The sequence below is a fragment of the Pelodiscus sinensis genome, chromosome 13, assembly GCF_052426305.1.
Source record: "Pelodiscus sinensis isolate ZL-2025 chromosome 13, ASM5242630v1, whole genome shotgun sequence".
NCBI lineage: Eukaryota > Metazoa > Chordata > Testudines > Trionychidae > Pelodiscus > Pelodiscus sinensis.
In genome coordinates, this window is record NC_143064.1 from 17,170,073 (window position 1) to 17,186,995 (window position 16,923).

The 16,923-nt window shown below is 48.7% G+C and overlaps 1 protein-coding gene across 4 annotated transcripts in view; it reads left to right on the forward strand.

Annotated features, from left to right (window-relative positions):
* Positions 1-12,443: 12,443 nt before the first annotated feature.
* The window catches only part of XIAP (X-linked inhibitor of apoptosis), a 48,271-nt gene continuing 43,791 nt past the window's right edge, over positions 12,444-16,923 (forward strand). For 3 of the 4 annotated variants that reach the window (XM_089781834.1, XM_075940978.2, XM_089781835.1), the window contains exon 1: positions 12,444-12,657. The gene's annotated coding sequence lies outside the window, so the exon portion shown is untranslated. The remainder of the gene's footprint in view (positions 12,658-16,923) is intronic. The other variant, XM_075940979.2, reaches the window with a different exon arrangement.

Consider the following 16,923-nt stretch of genomic DNA (forward strand, 5'->3'; position numbering starts at 1 on the left):
TAAGAGGTGTCAAACTTATGAAGAAGACAGCTGAATTAATCTGATTAATGATGACCAATGTCTTGGGATATAAATTCAGGACTACATACTCTGCTCACAATGTACAATGGACTGCATACTGATGTCCATGGGAGATTCACAAAACTATGCAGGGGAGAATTCATCCATTATAGGGATATAAGGGTATGTCTACACTACAGTGCTAATTCGAACTAACTTAGTTCAAATTAGTTAATTCGAACTAAGCTAATTCGAATTAGCGCAGCTAGACTTAAAAACTAGTTTGAATTAGCGTTTTGCTAATTCGAACTAGCATGTCCACACAGAGTGGACCCTGAACAGAGGTTAAGGATGGCCGGAAGCAGTGCCGGCAGGGCATCAGATGAGGTCTTAGAGCGTAGAGCTGCTGTCTCAGGCTAGCCGAGGGCTGTGCTTAAAGGGACCCGACCCCCACCCCGGACAGACAGTTCTCAGGGTTCCCCGCTTGCAAAGCAGTCCTGGCTTGGAGTGCCCTAAGTGCCCACACGTGGAACATCACAGCACTTGGCCATCACCCTTGCTGCACTTGCCACAGGCTGCCATCCGGGGGGAGGGGACAATCGGGGGGCTGCAGGAGAACTTCCACCCCGAGAAGCCCGCAGAGCCAGCCCAGTCCTCCCCATTGGGGGCGCATACCCCATTCCTCCCTCACCTCCTTCCACTTACCCTTCCCTAGCCCCCCTTCCTGATGTACAAAATAAAGAAAACGTGTGTTCAAAAATAGAATCTCTCTTTATTGAACAAAACTGGGGGGAGACTGGGAAAAAGAGGTGGGAGAGGGGAAGAGAGAGGCTGGGAGAGGGGAGGGCAACTAAAATGATCAGGGGTTTGGAACAGGTCCCATATGAAGAGAGGCTAAAGAGACTGGGACTTTTCAGCTTAGAGAAGAGGAGACGGAGGGGGGATATGATAGAGGTCTATAAAAGCAAGAGTGGTGTGGAGAGGGTGCATAAAGAAAAGTTCTCCATTAGTTCCCATAATAGAAGGACTAGAGGACACCAAAGGAAAGGAATGGGTAGCAGGCTTCAAACTAGTAACAGAAAGTTCTTCTTCACAAAGCAAAGAGTCAACCTGTGGAACTCTTTGCTGCAGGAGGCTGTGAAGGCTAGAACTAGAACAGAGTTTAAAGAGAAGTTAGATCAAGTCATGGAGGTTGGGTCCATGGAGTGGTATTAGCCAGGGGGTAGAAATGGTGTCCCTGCCCAAAGTTTGTGGAAGGCTGGAGATGGATGGCATGAGACAAATGGCTTGGTCACTGTCTTTGGTCCATCCCCTCCAGAGTACCTAGGGTGGCCGCTGTCGGCAGACAGGCTACTGGACTAGATGGACCTTTGGTCTGACCCAGTACGGCCATTCTAAGCTCAGGTCTCAGGGTCGGGGGGTCTCAGTGGACCACTTTGATTTTCATACAAACCTGCTCCTGGGTGGCCAGGCTGGCAGCTCTCCTGCCCTAGACGGCCACTTTCCTGTGCCTAGTGAGGAGTTCGTGGACGAGGTCCACGATGTCTGCACTAGACCAGGCGGGTGCCCGCCTCTTGCGGTCCTGGCCAGGCTCCCGGGAGCTGCCAGCCTGGTCCCGGGAAGAGGCGGAGGGCTGGGGGGCATCGGGTGGCTGGCTCATGGCATGCCAGGTGCAGGGTCTGCCAGCTGGGTGCTGGCAGGCTTGCACCTGGCACGGGCACCGTAGCCAGCCCGTGCCCCTTTAAGGGCTCCGGGGCTGGGAGGGGGGCATACGAGTTTACCTGGTGGTGCCCAGAGTGGCCACCAGGGAAAGCTGGGGAGGGCTAGCCTCCCACTAGTTCGAATTAAGGGGCTACACAGCCCTTAATTCGAACTAGTAAGTTCAAACTAGGCTTAGTCCTCGTGCAATGAGGTTTACCTAGTTCGAACTAAGTGCTCCGCTAGTTCGAATTAAGTTCGAACTAGCGGAGCACTAGTGTAGCGCCTATCAAAGTTAATTCGAACTAACGTCCGTTAGTTCGTATTAACTTTGTAGTGTAGACATACCCTAAGTGACTAGTCAACTAGTGACTCGATTAGTCACTATCCCTCCTCTAGCAAAGAGAGGCGGCAAGGCGGGGAGCAGGAGCTGGTGCTGGGGGGAGCCATCTTAAGAGCCGGTTCCCCCCCAGCACTGTCTCCAAGGGGAGGGGGCAGAGGCACAGCAGGGAACTGGCAGCGCTTCCACCTTTGAAATGTAGCAAGAGCAGGGCTCCCCCTGTGCTTTGCTTTTGTACATTTACAAACCCATGGGCTCTTGTACATTTAAAAAGCAGGGAGCACCGGGCCAGCGGGGGATTGCTTGAGTCCCCGACTGGCCCCGTGCTCCCCGCGGTGCTTCTGCCTTTAAAATGTACAAGACCCCATGAGACTCTTCTACATTTCAAAGGTGGCGGTGTGCTTATCAACTAAACAAGTAGTTGATTAATCTAAATTTAACATTAGATTAAATTGATTAGTTGATTAATCTAAATTTAACTTCCCTAATCCATTATTTATATCTATATAGATATATATTTTAGAGATTTTATGCATCTGTCTGTCTGTCTGTTTTAACAGTAAGAGCTAGAACCACCTATTTTGATATGCAGTGTCCTCTTATCCTAACTTAAAGCAAGGTCAGGGTTTGGTTGTGACATGAAAATGGGATGTGGCTGGAATTTGATTGTTTTCCATAACATGGAAAGGGAGGGGGCTGAGCGGAGGGACACTGTACTCACAGCCACTACTGTGGACAGTGAGCGCAGGAAATACCTATACTTCAGAGTGACCTCTAAGGGCAGACACACCACCAAGAGAGTGGCCAGTTGGGGACGAGACTCGCCATCTTGCCAGCCACCTGTCCAGGTAAGTGGCCCCCCTTCCCTAAACTCCTATTTCTTGGCCCCAGCACTGAACTGGGGAGGGAAGTCCCATTGGCCCCACCACCACAGCCCACTACAGGAGCACCACTGCCAGGGCTGGGCAGCACAGCTCTGGCCCCTGATGCAGGAGCCATAGGCCGCCCCACCCCTAGCACCACCAGGCCAGCCTGTGCAGCCAGGCCTGGGGAGCACCAGAGGGAGGCACCCCCTCCCCCCCCCCCCCCCGGGCCTCAGCCCTGGGCTGGCATCCTCCAACCTGGGAGCCCCCCCTCCAGTCCTGGGCCAGTCTTTTTGTATGTTAACTAAACTTTTAGTTAATTATTATTTATTCAGTGAGAAAATGTGCTCCTCTTTGGCCATTGCTATTCCAGGCCCCTCTCTCTTTTTTTATCCCTCTTTTTCTGATTCTCTTTCCTTTCCCTTTCTTTAGGAACGTCTGTTCTTTCTTCTGTATTTCCTTCCCTTCTTATTCCCAGTCCGTGTAGCCCTCATTCGCATCCACTTCCTCATTCTGTTTCCAAAATTATTAGTAATGAAATAGTTCATGCTAACACCGAAGTATCATCATTGGACCATCAATTCTAAAGCTCAGTCAGTCACATTAAGGGGTAGAGGAGTTCACTTAATTGTTGTTTTAGGCTGTCTTTCAATTCAGGCAGACATCAGTGCATCCATTATGCTCAGTTCATATTTGGGAGGTTCATCTATATCCCATAAGAGGTAGAACTTACTTTTTTTTTTAAATTAAAACTGATACTCTACAGTCTGAACAGATCATGTGGATCACAAAAATGCAGTTTTTAGGCTGTGTGTTTCACAGCCCTGCATTAAAGATGGATAAATCATGCCCGTCCGAAGGTCACACTTATGTAAAAGCTACTGAACTCTCAACTTCCTTTGACTTCAGCACCTCTCACAGGTTGACCATAAATGAGTTAACATTGCAAATAGTTATGATTGAACCTGTAAATGTGTCAGTAAAACAGAACACAAAAGAAAATACTTTGTCTTCTGTTTTAGGAACCAACTGTGCAGTCTTTGTTTGGAGAAAATTCCTGTTGATTTTGAGAGTCTAGTGAATGCCAAACCTTTTCAGTGGAAGTTTTGCAAGACTGCAAAATTGGGCCTCATGGTGTAAGTGATACTGTGTGCAGCGTGCTGGCAATGTACAGTATTAAGTATCCCTTTAAGGGAATGCATCTTGATGTATCTTTGTGGGATGGAGCTCTGTAACAAATCCATATCTGGTACATGACATGGTGGGAAGACAAGCTGACTCATGCCAGAAGAGCACAGAAATAGAAAGAAGCAGAAGGGGGAAAAACAACAAAGTTTGTGGAATCACTTTAATTAAGAAGCTACTCTTCAATGCCCCAGAGAATGTTACCTTGAACAGTCCTTCAGATTAGGTAGACTGGAAAAACTCTACTAGGAAACCAGAGATATTCAGATAACCTCTATAATTTATGCTACAGAGAAGCAGGCAGAGCAAACTCTAAATCTTTTCTCTCTACTGAACAGTCACAAAGTAACAATGAAAGGATTCTATTTATCTTTCATAGAATCAAAGAACTGGAAGGAACCTCGAGAGGTCATCAAGTCCAGTCCCTAGTACACATAGCAGGATCAAGCACCATTTCGACCAGCCTTGGCAGATGTTTGTCTAACTGCTCTTAAAAACACCAATGATGGAGATTCCACAACCACCCTAGGCAATTTATTCTGGTGCGTAACTGCCTTGACACAGGACCAACACATGGGGGTGGGGGAAGGACACGTGACCCCTACAAATGCCATGAGTGAGAGGGCAAAGGGGTAGAGCCTCTAGGCAGCTAAGGGACTCACAGTACTCACCAGCAGCAGATGTGGGAAGTGGAGCAATGTGGTTCCACTTCCCCGGTTCCAGGGCTGGGGACCATCCCTTGCATTCTCCTCGCTACTGCCAGTGAGTTCATGAGGGAGCTTATTCCTGCTGCCAGCACCAGGCTCCTGCTAGTCCATTAGGCCATGTCGCTCAGGGGAAAAGGCTTGGTGAAAGAGGCAGGGAGGGCGTGGAGCAGGGATTGTGTAGGGGCAGGAAGAGGCAGGGCCTGAGGTGGAGGGGCTGTTGTCCCAGCCTTCTCCCAGTTTAGGAATGACGTGGGGAAGAGTCATATGGGAGGGACTTCACATGGCTACTTGGACCAGCTCTAATGCAGGGCTGGGCAAAATACAACCCATGGACCTCATCTGCCCTGCCACATCACCAGATCTGGCCCATGGACATGGCAGGGAACCCCAGGCAGGCTCTCTGCTTGCCTTGTCCCATCTACACACTACTCAGAAAAGTGGCTACCAGGCTGTTTATCTTTCATAACAGTGAGCCCAGAGGGAAAAGTGGCTAACCCCCGACCTCAGCACAATCCCGTTGGCCGATTTCTAGCCAATGGGAGCAGCGTATTTGAATAATAGGCAGCACATGAAGCACCACACCCCCCTCCACTCCAGCTTGTAGTTATGCACACACTCACATGGCCCCTGCAGCCTGTGCAGGGGTAGGGCAGGCAGGTAGCCTGCTTCAGAAATGTGCAGGGCTGATGGCTGGGAGTCACCCAGATAAGTCTCCTGGCCAGAGCCTGACTCTGGCACACAAGCTCCTCCTTCATCCCAACCCTCTGCACGCCCCCGCCTGCCCCTCTACCCCACATAACCCAAACCCTCTGCCCCCTCCTATATCCATATCCCCTCCCAGATCTGGCACCCTAATCCCATGCCCTAGATCACAATCCCCTTCTGCCCTAGGTCACAACCCAAACCCCTGCTTCCTCTCCTGTACCCCAGTCTCTTGCCCCAGGTCACAACCTTTTCCTGTCCTAAGTCACATCCCAAACCCCTGCACCACAGTCCCCTGACCTAAGTCACAACCCAAACCCGTGCACCCCAGTCCAGTGCCCCAGGTCACAACTATTTCCTTCACCCAAACTCCCTCCCAGACCCCACACTCCCTCCTGCACCCCAGTCCATTACCCGAAGCTCCCTTCTGCACCCAACCTCCATCCTAGACCCAGCACCTCCTTCATTAATATCATGGAAAAATGTGGCCCTTGACCCCCTACCAAATTCTTGGAGTTGCCCCTTGCTCCCATCAAAAACTATTGCCCACCCCTGCTCTAATGTAGTAAAAGGACACTAAGGCAGTGACAAGACACTGCTTTGGACAATTAAGAAGTCAAATGGACTCATAATTAAAGGTGACTGCATTGGAATTCCAAATTACATGAGAGGAGAAAACCTAAACCTTTTCAATTAAGGACATCAAGGACTAAATAAAAGCTGTGAAAGGGCCAACCAATCAGTGTGCTGAATAGGCTTAAAAAAGGACAAGAATGAAGTATCTACATGTGGAAATTAGAGGTGTGAAGTGTAACCATGTAAACGGTGACATGCAGGTTCCCAGTACATGCAGGAAGCCATTTAAAAGCTACTTTTCAGTGCCCACTGACTCTTGGGGAGCTGCCTGCTGTTCCATGTGTAACTGCTGACATTTTCAGCAGTTACATGACTCCTTAATTAATTGGAGTGGAAATTCAGCTGATGAAGTGGGTTTTACCCATGAAAGCTCATGATTCTATATATTTGGTTAGGTTTCTAAGGATATGGCTACATGGTAGCATTATTTCAGAATAACTGAAGTTATTCCAAAATAACAAAGAGCGCGTCTACACAGCAATCCATTATTTCAAAATAATGGCAAGCTGGAGGACTTTTTACTCTGACTTCATTTCACAAAGAGTAAGGGAAGTCGAAGGAAGAGTGTTCTTTCTTCAACTTCCTGCTGTGTACAGCGCCAAAAGCCGAATTAAGCTATTTCAACTTAAGCAACACAATTGACATAGCAGAAGTTGCATAGCTTAATTTGACTTTTCCCCTGCTGTGCAGACATGCCCTAAAGTGCCACGGGACTACTTGTTGTTTTTAAAGGAAGAGAGGCAATGGAGTTTTAAATTGTAGTATAATGATTAGTCACACATGTAGCATGCTTTATTTGAGCTGAGAACAGCCATAACTGGCAGCATATTACAGATATCTAAAGACAACATATTGTTATATATTTTTCTGGGTTGAGGCTCAGTCCGTATCTAGTATATGGCATAAGGTTTTTTCTTTTCTTTTGAAATGCCTTGAAACTATTTTTTAAATCAGATTTGGTAATTACATGTATTAACATTTAAAAATTCTTAGGATTTAACTTGGTGAATGGCATGAGGAAATTTATTATTATTTCTATTACAGTAGCATCTGGAGGCTCTAATGAAGACTGATATACCTCAGTATGGCAGGAGCTATACAAACACATAGGCTATGTCTACTTTTGAGCTGGGAGATGTGATTCCCAGCTTGTGTGGATATACTTGCACTAGCTCTGTACAAGCTGGTGCACTACAAATAACTGTAGTTGGGATAGTACAGAGGGTAGGTCATGGCAGCCACCCGAATATGTGGCATCCTAGTGCCTAAGTACTTACTCAAGCAGCTAGCTCAAACTGCTGTTTGTATTACTCTGCTATTTTTAGCATGCTAGCTTGAGGTGGGCCCTCTCCCGGAGCAGGGTGGGCCCACGGAGGAATCAGGTGGGGGATGCAGTCACATAGCCCGTGACTCCCTGTGTCCTTTTCCAGTAGTCACCACTGAGTCTGAATCTCCCTGCCCAGAAAGACTTTTTGGGGAATTCTCTAGGAAGTCTCTACTGAGTATGTGCAAACTGAAAATTTTCAGAGGCTTATATTTTGATCAAATTTGGGTGAATTTTCACCAGGATAGCAAAAGCTTACATGCACACACAAAGCCAATTCCCCTGCCAAATTTCAAGTCTCCATATCAAAGGGCCTTTAAGCTTCTCAGTTTGTCAAAATGTTATAACATGGCAAAATAATGTATTTTTGTCATGTGGTTCGATTTATTTTAGATCCAAGGGAAACCAGGACACTCCAGGACTACGTAACTACTTTTTGATTTATTGCAACTTTAAGCAGTTAATACAGTTGTTTAAGTTTTACAAGCCTTAAAAGCAGTTACTATATAATGTAAACCTTAAATACTATGGATTCTAAAGCAATTAATACAGCGCAAAGCAATGCAAAAGCAATTACTAAAAGATCTACTATATACAATAATAAAGTCTAATTCACTTACACTTCACCCAAATGCTACCTACAGTACCAGGCAGGAGGTTGTGGTTCCGTTTCTTACCACACAATGGAACGCCACTCACTGGGTCGCCAGTGTGAAGGGCCTAATTACTTCTCATTACATCGAGCAGGACGTATGAATCTATCCTGCCCATTCCCTCCCATTGATTGTTCTTACTAAGCCCAATTTATAGCAAAGCGAGACTTGGTTGTTCTAATACTATTTACAAATTGATTAAGTATTGTGTAAGATACGTAAAATGCCCAATGCCTCTGTTTGGGGTACATCCTGCTACTCAGGATGTTGCTGCTATGTGCTTAGTTGACAGTTTTATGGCTGCATCTGTACTTTTTGCTTATCAGAAACAAGCAACAGTACAAGAATGCTTGTCCTGTGTTCTTGACGTTGTCTTGCATACCATGCTTAATCTGCATTGTTATGCAAAACAATTCCTGACTCTCAGGCCCTGCCTGCGTGCTTTGGCGCGCCAGAATGGAAACAGGCCAGAAATCCGCATTTTGGACAAAGCAGACATCACCATTTATTGCCAAGGCAGGGTAGTCCAGGCTCCCCTACAGTTTTCCATAGGCTCTTTCTCAGGAAAGTCCTAAATTGTTTGGGCTGAAACTTTCCAGAATAATACAGTTTGAGATACATACCTATCTTTAAAATGTTCAGCCCTAATAGTTAAAACTTGGCAGAGTTTTAAACAACTGAAAACAGGATAGGGGTTGGAATTAGGGGTGGTGCTGCACCCCTGGTTTGAAGCCATTTCCATCAGATTGGTTAAATGGTCTTCAGTATCCCACCTATATAAATTGTTCCAGCTCCATTGGAAAACAGGGTCTTATAACAGGAATTTTCAGGCAGCTTTAATAATACAGCAGACTTCTGATAATCCAGAACCTTTGGGACCGAGATGGTGCCAGATTATCAGATATGCCAGACTATCAGGAGGTACTATAAGCTTGTTTTTTATATATATATACAGGCAGTCCCCGGGTTACGTACAAGATAGGGACTGTAGGTTTGTTCTTAAGTTGAATCTGTATGTAAGTCGGAACTGGCGTCCAGATTCAGCCGCTGTTGAAACTGATCAGTTTCAACAGTGGCTGAATCTGGATGCCAGTTCTGACTTATATACAGATTCAATTTAAGAACCCCAGGCAACCCCAAGTCAGCTGCTGCTGAAACTGATCAGCGGCTGATTCCAGGAAGCCTGGGGCAGAGGCTTCCCGTAGTCAGCCGCTGGTCAGTTTCAGCAGCAGCTGACTTGGGGACGCCTGGGGCAGAGCAGCTGGGGAACTGCTGGGTTGGTCCAGTAGCGCCGCCGCTCCTCAGCGCTACTGGACCAACCCAGCAGCACCCAAGCTGCTCTGCCCCAGGCATCCTGATTCAGCCGCTGCTGAAACTGACCAGCAGTGGCTGAATCAGGACGCCTGGGGCAGAGCAGCTGGGGTGCTGCCGGGTTGGTCCAGTAGCGCCCAGAGCGGCGCTACAGGACCAACCGGCAGCGCCCCAGCTGCTGTACCACAGGCGTCCGGAGCAAAGCCACGGAGCACGGGGGCAGCGGGACAGCCCAGACGCGCCGTGGCTGTCCTGCTGCCCTCGGGCTCGTTGGCTTTGCTCTGCTTTGCTCCCCGTCTCCCTGGTCTGCAGACCAGGGGGACTGGGAGCAAAGCGGCGGAACACGCGGGCAGCGGACAGCCGAGACGCGTCTGGGCTGTCCGCTGCCCGCGTGCTCCTTGGCTTTGCTCTGCTTTGCTCCCCGTCTCCCTGGTCTCCAGACCAGGAGGACGGGGAGCAAAGCGGCGGAACAAGCGGGCAGCGGACAGCCCAGACGCGTCTGGGCTGTCCACTGCCCGTGTGCTCCGCAGCTTTGCTCTGCTTTGCTCCCCTTCTCCCTGGCCTTCAGTCTCGCTGCCTGGGCGGCTTTGCTCCCGGGCAAATGAGCAAAGCCGCCCAGGCGGCGGCTTTGCTTGGGTGTCCCTGGTCTGCTGGGGGGGTCCAGCGGCTTTGCTGGACCCCCCCCAGCAGACCAGGGAGACCGGGAGAAGCCCCGTTCGTAAGTGCGGGGCGAGAAAAGCCCTGTTCGTAAGTGCGGATCCGACATAAGTCGGATCCGCGTAAGTCGGGGACTGCCTGTATATATATATATATATATATATATATATATATATATATATATATACACACACACACACAGGGCTCGACAAATTATGGAAAACCCTACTCGCCAGACAAAAAAGGGACTCGCCACCCTCACCCCCGCCCAAAAAAAAGTGTTTTTTTTTATGGCATAAATTCCTAATAAGAATAAGAACAGTAATTACTAATACGTTCTTAATAAATATCACCCAAGTTATTAATAAATATCTTATAAACGTCTACCTTTCCCCTCTGCTGCCATGTCTCCTCCCCTTGCTCCATCAGCTCCCCTGGTGCCTCCTGCCCCCCAACCCCTTACCCTCCTCTTTTGTCCTGACTCCTGTCCTTCTCACTGCCCTCAGCCCTCCTGAGACCTGCCCCTCTCCCCCAGCCCTTCTCTCCCCCCTGTGCCCACTCCTCCAGTAGCCCCACTCATCAAGTGAGCTACCCCTCCTCATCCCCTCTCCTAACATGTGTCATATACTGTATATAAAGTGTTTTTAACTCTTTTTATTGTAGCACAAGCACTGTCCAGCGTCACACAATGCCAGTGGCAGACTGACTCAGTCGCATCCGGTTTCGCTCAGTTCAGCTGCTGCCGCTGCTGCCTTGTGACTCTGTTTTTGCTGAAGCTCACTCATTAGGCTCTTGCCATTTTGATGCCGGACTATCGGGAGTGCCGTACAATTGGATGCCGGACTATTGGAGTTTTACTGTATATGGTGTACCATCTCTGCCTACAGTAATCACAAGAATCTTGTATTAGAGATAGAGAAAATTGATGGTAATACAGTCAAAACTGCACTAAGAACCGCCTCCAATAGTCAACCTCATGTGTTCAGTGACCACCAAAGAGGTGTTTCCAGAATAATTTTATCTGACTTTGTATTAAAGACCATCTTCTACTAGCACACTGATTTTTGCAAAACCCTTGAGTCAGGTTAAGACAGGGATAAAAATTTCATAATAAATACGTAACATAACTGTTTGTGCTACTATCACACCTTTTGTTAAAGGATCTCTAGATATTGGTCTATCAAAAGTGGAACTAAGGTCCCTATACCCTAATCATTACTCATACAGGAGTAATCATGGGGAGTGAAGATGACACATGGTAGTAATGGTTTGGGGGATCAGGCAGACCCTAATATTGTACCACACAAATCAACTTTATTACGGAGAGCACTCTGCCTCTGTATTCTGTATCCCCAGATTCTTTAGATAATGAAATTAAGAGGATGCAATGCTATAATTTAAATAAGTGGAGGGAGAGAGAAAGTGAGGGCAGAGATGTTTTCAGATGAGATTGGAAGGCAGGAGCTGTGGTGAGAGACTGTTCTCAACGGCAGAGGCTGCAGAGAAGGTTCTTGTGCCAACAGTGGGGAAGATCTGTAAGGGAAAAGGTGCAAGATGAAGGCAAGGAATGGAAATTTGGGGCTGGAGCGTGAGTGCACTGTGACTGTGCTGTCCTGGAGCTGCGAGTACTGATTTGGGCCCATCAGGGCAGGGGCCCTCTCTCCCCATCCCCAGCTGTTTGGTGTTGTGAACAAGGGTGGAGAGGATGTGTGGAAGTGGTTTGGACTCTGGCTCTCTGGCTATGAGGGATGAAGGTCAGAATGGGAGAAGTGGGCCAACCATGCCCAGTACCAGAATCTTACCCATGCAGAGTAGCTGGCAACATCCAGAGCCCTATCCCCAGCTGGCCACTCTTTTATGTACTGGCTTACTTTCACCTCTGCATATACCTAAGATTGATAACCTTGCATGTCTCCTCACTCTTGCATGACTCAAACCCTCTCCCACATGGGCCTTACACTTGCAGTGTTGGTGGGCAGGCAGCTGCTGTATTACCAACAATTTTGATCTGTTGCCGCTTGTTAAATTGCAGAAGTGAGAACACAGTAGCATCTTTCGCTGGCCCCAGAAACTATTAATCTAAGAGATCCCATGTAGTGCAAAAAATGCGACTCTTTAGCCCCCATGTAAAAAAAAACCCCAAACCCTGCCGCTTAAATTAGTGGTGGGGGGGGAGGGTGTTTGTTTTTTGGCAACTGCCAAATGCAAATCCTTAAAACATTACCCCCAAATCAGCCAGTGGAGCCAAATACCTGCCAGGTGGTGGTAACCCTCCTCTTCTGTGGTCCCACTGCCGTGCGGAGGGACAGGGGCTTGGCCCGGGACAGGGCAGAGCAGAAGGAGCTGCCAGTTCCCCGAGAGCTGCGCACAGAGCCTCCAGCCTAGCGCGCGCCTGGGCCAGGCCCTCACCTGATCCCGCCCCCACCTCCAGGGACCTGCGCGGCCCTTCCCGCCGCTAGGTGTCGCCGCCGCCAACGGGACCCAGCGTCCGCCCTCGGCCGCCGGCGGACAGGAGGCTGCGAGCGCCATCTTCTCGCGGGCTTCCTCCGGCGCGCGGGGCCCACGGCGCGGAGCCAGGGCGGTGAGTGACAACGCGGGCGCGGGCCGCTGCCGCCCGCTCGCCCTGAGGGCAGGGGACGAGGCTGCCTGGCCGGCCGGCTGCACCGGGGGGGGGGGTCTCTGGGCTCCCCTCTCGGGCATTAGCAGGGGCGGGCGGGACCGTCCTTCTCCTGGGCGGCGGAGCGGCGGGGGCGTTACTCTCCCCCCCCCCCATCGCCGAGCTCCCCAGCCCCTCCTCAGCAGCGCCCGCCCGGGGGAGGGACACGGACTCTGATCCCCACCCCTCGGTCAGAGGGGCTCCCCCCTGCAGGCGGCAGCGGTTCTCATTTCACCTGCTGCCAGCGCAGCTTCCATTGCTTAGATCCCCCTTTGGGGGGGTTACCTCCAAGATCCACCCGCATCCTGTAATGTGTCGTAATAAGGAAACACGCGTGTTCACTGAAAGGGCCCCCAGATCTCAGCGCTTGACCTGATTCATGGGCAGCCCCTCACACTCTGCGTGTGGCCCTCCGGGCGTCCTGTTACCTTGAGAAAGTGGACCCATCCTAGCTAAGGCTTAGTCGCTTTTACTTCCCCCATTTCCGACTGTGGCGTGTGTCTCACCTACGGCTTTGCTGCATTCACTGGTATATAATGTAATGAATGGCATTTGTCCACACGTATGGAGTACAACGGATATATAGATCTTTGCAATTTGCAAAATGTGCCTCAAACTTTAATTCAAACAGTTCTTAAGTTCTTCGCATTTAAACCCACTTTATTCCACTAGAACCTGTCTTTGTTTTGGCTCAGCTACCACTCTCCTGATGCCTACTATTGGGAGGAAGTTACAGCAGCAATAGTATGATACAGGATATTTCTAGTGTATCTTTTTCTTATCATTGCATAAATGCCCAGAGGGATTTATTATTGACTGCTGGTCAGTACCTAACAGTGCACCCTGAAAAAACAACTAATAGTCCAGCAACACCGTAGAGACTAACAAACGTGTAGATGGTATCATGAGTTTCCGTGGGCACACAACTCACTTCTTCAGATGAATGGAGGTAATAAAAGTCCAGTTTCAAAATCAATAGGGGATGGGGGGGAGAAATAGTTAGGCTATGTCTACATTACACTTTTCTTCCAAAAAAAGAAGCTGAAAAAGCTACGCAAATTGCAGTTTACAATTTGTGTAGCTTTTTTTGGAAGAGGCTTTTCTGACATTTGGCCCATTTACACTGGACCAAATGTCAGAAAAAAACCCTTTTTCAGAACATCCCTTCTTCCTCGTAAAATGAGGTTCATAGGGATGCCAAAAAAGCATGTCTGCTCTTCTGAAAAAAATTTCGGAAAAGCAAATGTGTTCCCTGGACGTGGCAGAGTTTTTCCGGGATACATCTAGTATCCCGGAAAAACCTTTGTCGTGTAGACATAGCCTTAGAGTGTTCATGCCACATAAAGCTGATAGAGAAGGTGCAAATTGTTCTTTAGTACCCACTGTTTTTTTTATGTCATTAGGACATGGAATGTAGTGTGCTAGCCAGGTAATGTCTTTGTTCATGCCTTTGTGATAGGTCCCAAATCTGTAAATGAAGTTAAGTTCCAAGGCTTCCCTGTGTATTTGGCTTGTGGAATTGGCCTGAAACAACACGGTGACTTTGAGATACAGGCAGTCCCCGGGTTACGTACAAGATAGGGACTGTAGGTTTGTTCTTAAGTTGAATCTGTATGTAAGTCGGAACTGGCGTCCAGATTCAGACACTGCTGAAACTGACCGCCAGTTCTGACTTACATACAGAATCAACTTAAGAACCCCAGGCGTCCCCAAGTCAGCTGCTGCTGAAACTGATCAGCAGCTGATTCCAGGAAGCCCGGGGCAGAGCAACTCTGCCTGGGGCTTCCTGTAGTCAGCGCTGGTCAGTTTCAGCAGAAGCTGACTTGGGATGCCTGGGGCAGAGCAGCTGGGGTGCTGCTGGGTTGCTCCAGTAGTGCCGCTCCTCAGTGCTACTGGACCAACCCAGCAGCACCCCATCTGCTCTGCCCCAGGCGTCCTGATTCAGCCACTGCTGAAACTGACCAGCAGCGGCTGAATCAGGACCTGGGGCAGAGCAGCTGGGGTGCTGCCGGGTTGGTCCAGTAGTGCCCAGAGCGGCGCTGCAGGACCAATCGGCAGCGCCCCAGCTGCTCTGCCCCAGAGTCCAAAACAAAAGCCTGGTCTGCTGGGGGAGGGGGAGCACACTAGCTGCGCCCCCTCCCCAGCAGACCAGGGACACGGGGAGCAGAGCCGCAGCGGCAGCGGGGTGCCGCGCCTCTGAGGCTTTGCTCTGGCAAAGCCTGAGAGGCGCGGGACCCCCAAGCGGCTGCGGCTTCAATTCGGGTGCCTGTGGTCTGCTGGGGACCGTCCCCAGCAAACCACAGGCACCCGGACTGAAGCCGCAGCCGCGGGGGGGTCCCGCGCTTCTGAGGCTTTGCTCTGGCAAAGCCTCAGAAGTGCGGGAACCCGCCCGGTGCCCCTGGTCTGCTGGAGACGGTCTCCAGCAGACCAGGGGCACCGGAGCAGCTTACGAACGGGGCTTTCTCGCCCCGACCTCCGGGGCGAGAAAGCCCCGTTCGTAAGTCGGATCCGCGTAAGTCGGGGACTGCCTGTACATTAATGAGTGCTCGGGCAAGTTAAAATATTCTCCAACAGGTTTCTGTGTTTTGCCTTTTTGGGTATCTGATCTGTGTCCATTAATTCTTTTCCGTAGAGACTTTCCTGTTTGGCCAGTATACATGGCAGAGGGACACTGCTGGCATTTGATAGCATAGATCACATTAGTGGATATGCAGTTAAATGAGCCTCTGATGTGTTGGCTGCTGTGGTTGGATCCATTAATGAAATCGCTTGTGCAGATGTGTGGACAGAGTGGGCACCAAGGTGATTGCAGGGGGGTGGGTTCCTGGATGATTATGATGGAGGTGTGTTGCATGGTTGCTGGAAAGAATTTGTCTGAGGTTAGGGCGTTGTCTGTAGGCAAGGATTGGCTTATACCCCAAGGCCTGTGAGAGTGAGGGGTCATTTACCAGGATAGGTGGTAGATTTTTGATCATGTGTTGGAGGGATTTAAGTTGTGGGCTGTCGGTGATGACAATGGGTGTTCTGTTGTTTTAATGGATCTCAAAGTCACTGTGTTGTTTCAGGCCAATTCCACAAGCCAAATACACAGGGAAGCCTTGGAACTTAACTTCATTTACAGGTTTGGGACCTATCACAAAGGTATGAACAAAGACATTACCTGGCTAGCACACTACCTTCCATGTCCTAATGACATAACAAACTAAACAATGGGTACTTAAGAACAATTTGCACTTTCTCTATCAGCTTCATGTTGCATAAACACTCTAATTGACTATTTCTTTCCCCCCCTTTTTCCTTCTCCTCCCCTCATCCCCTATTTATTTTGGAACTGGACCTTGATTAACTCCATTCATCTGAAGAAGTGGGTTGTGCCCATGAAAGCTCATGATATCATCTACATGTTTTTTTAGTCTTTAAGGTGCTGCTAGACTATTCATTGTTTAAGTTTTTCCAGTTACAGACTAACACAGTTACCCCTCTGAAGCTAGTGCACCCTCAGTGGATGAAGAAGGTCATTGGCAATTTAGCTCTTTTAATAAAAGACAATTTTGAAAATTCTGTTTGGGAGCAGTTCCCTCTTTTAAGTAAAATTGTAATACAGGGCATATACAACTTATAACAAACTATTATAAGAGAACCTGTGAGGCTTCATGTTAATTTTTTACTTGAAAACTATCCAAAAATTTTTTAACTGGAGTAACAATGTACATTTTAAAAATGTATTAATTATGGGATTTAGATTCGGAAGTCATGATTCCGTCTAGTATTGATGAATACTGAGGAAAGGAATCCCATGTTGACAGTCACAACAGAAAGTGAAACTAAGTTTCAGAACTCCTTTTGAAACTGCTTATCCTTTTGTTGCATAAATATTTGTAATGACATGATTATTGAACCTTCAGTTATGGAACGCCTCAGCATGGCTCTACTCTCCAGTCATGGTGAGTATTGCCAGCGAGTGGCAATGGGTGTGCATCAGGATGTGGGGGCACTAACATTTTCAGTTGCTTTAAATAGCTGCCCATATATCCATGGGTTCAAGTGTAGGATTATGGCATTGAAACTTGGTACTGTTTTCCACAAGTGCAGTTGATTTTAGCTAATATCTCACTCCTGAAGGTCACAAAGACATAGAGAACATAGCTACTGCAGGTATCGCAAAGCTATCCACACCCATATACTGCTAAT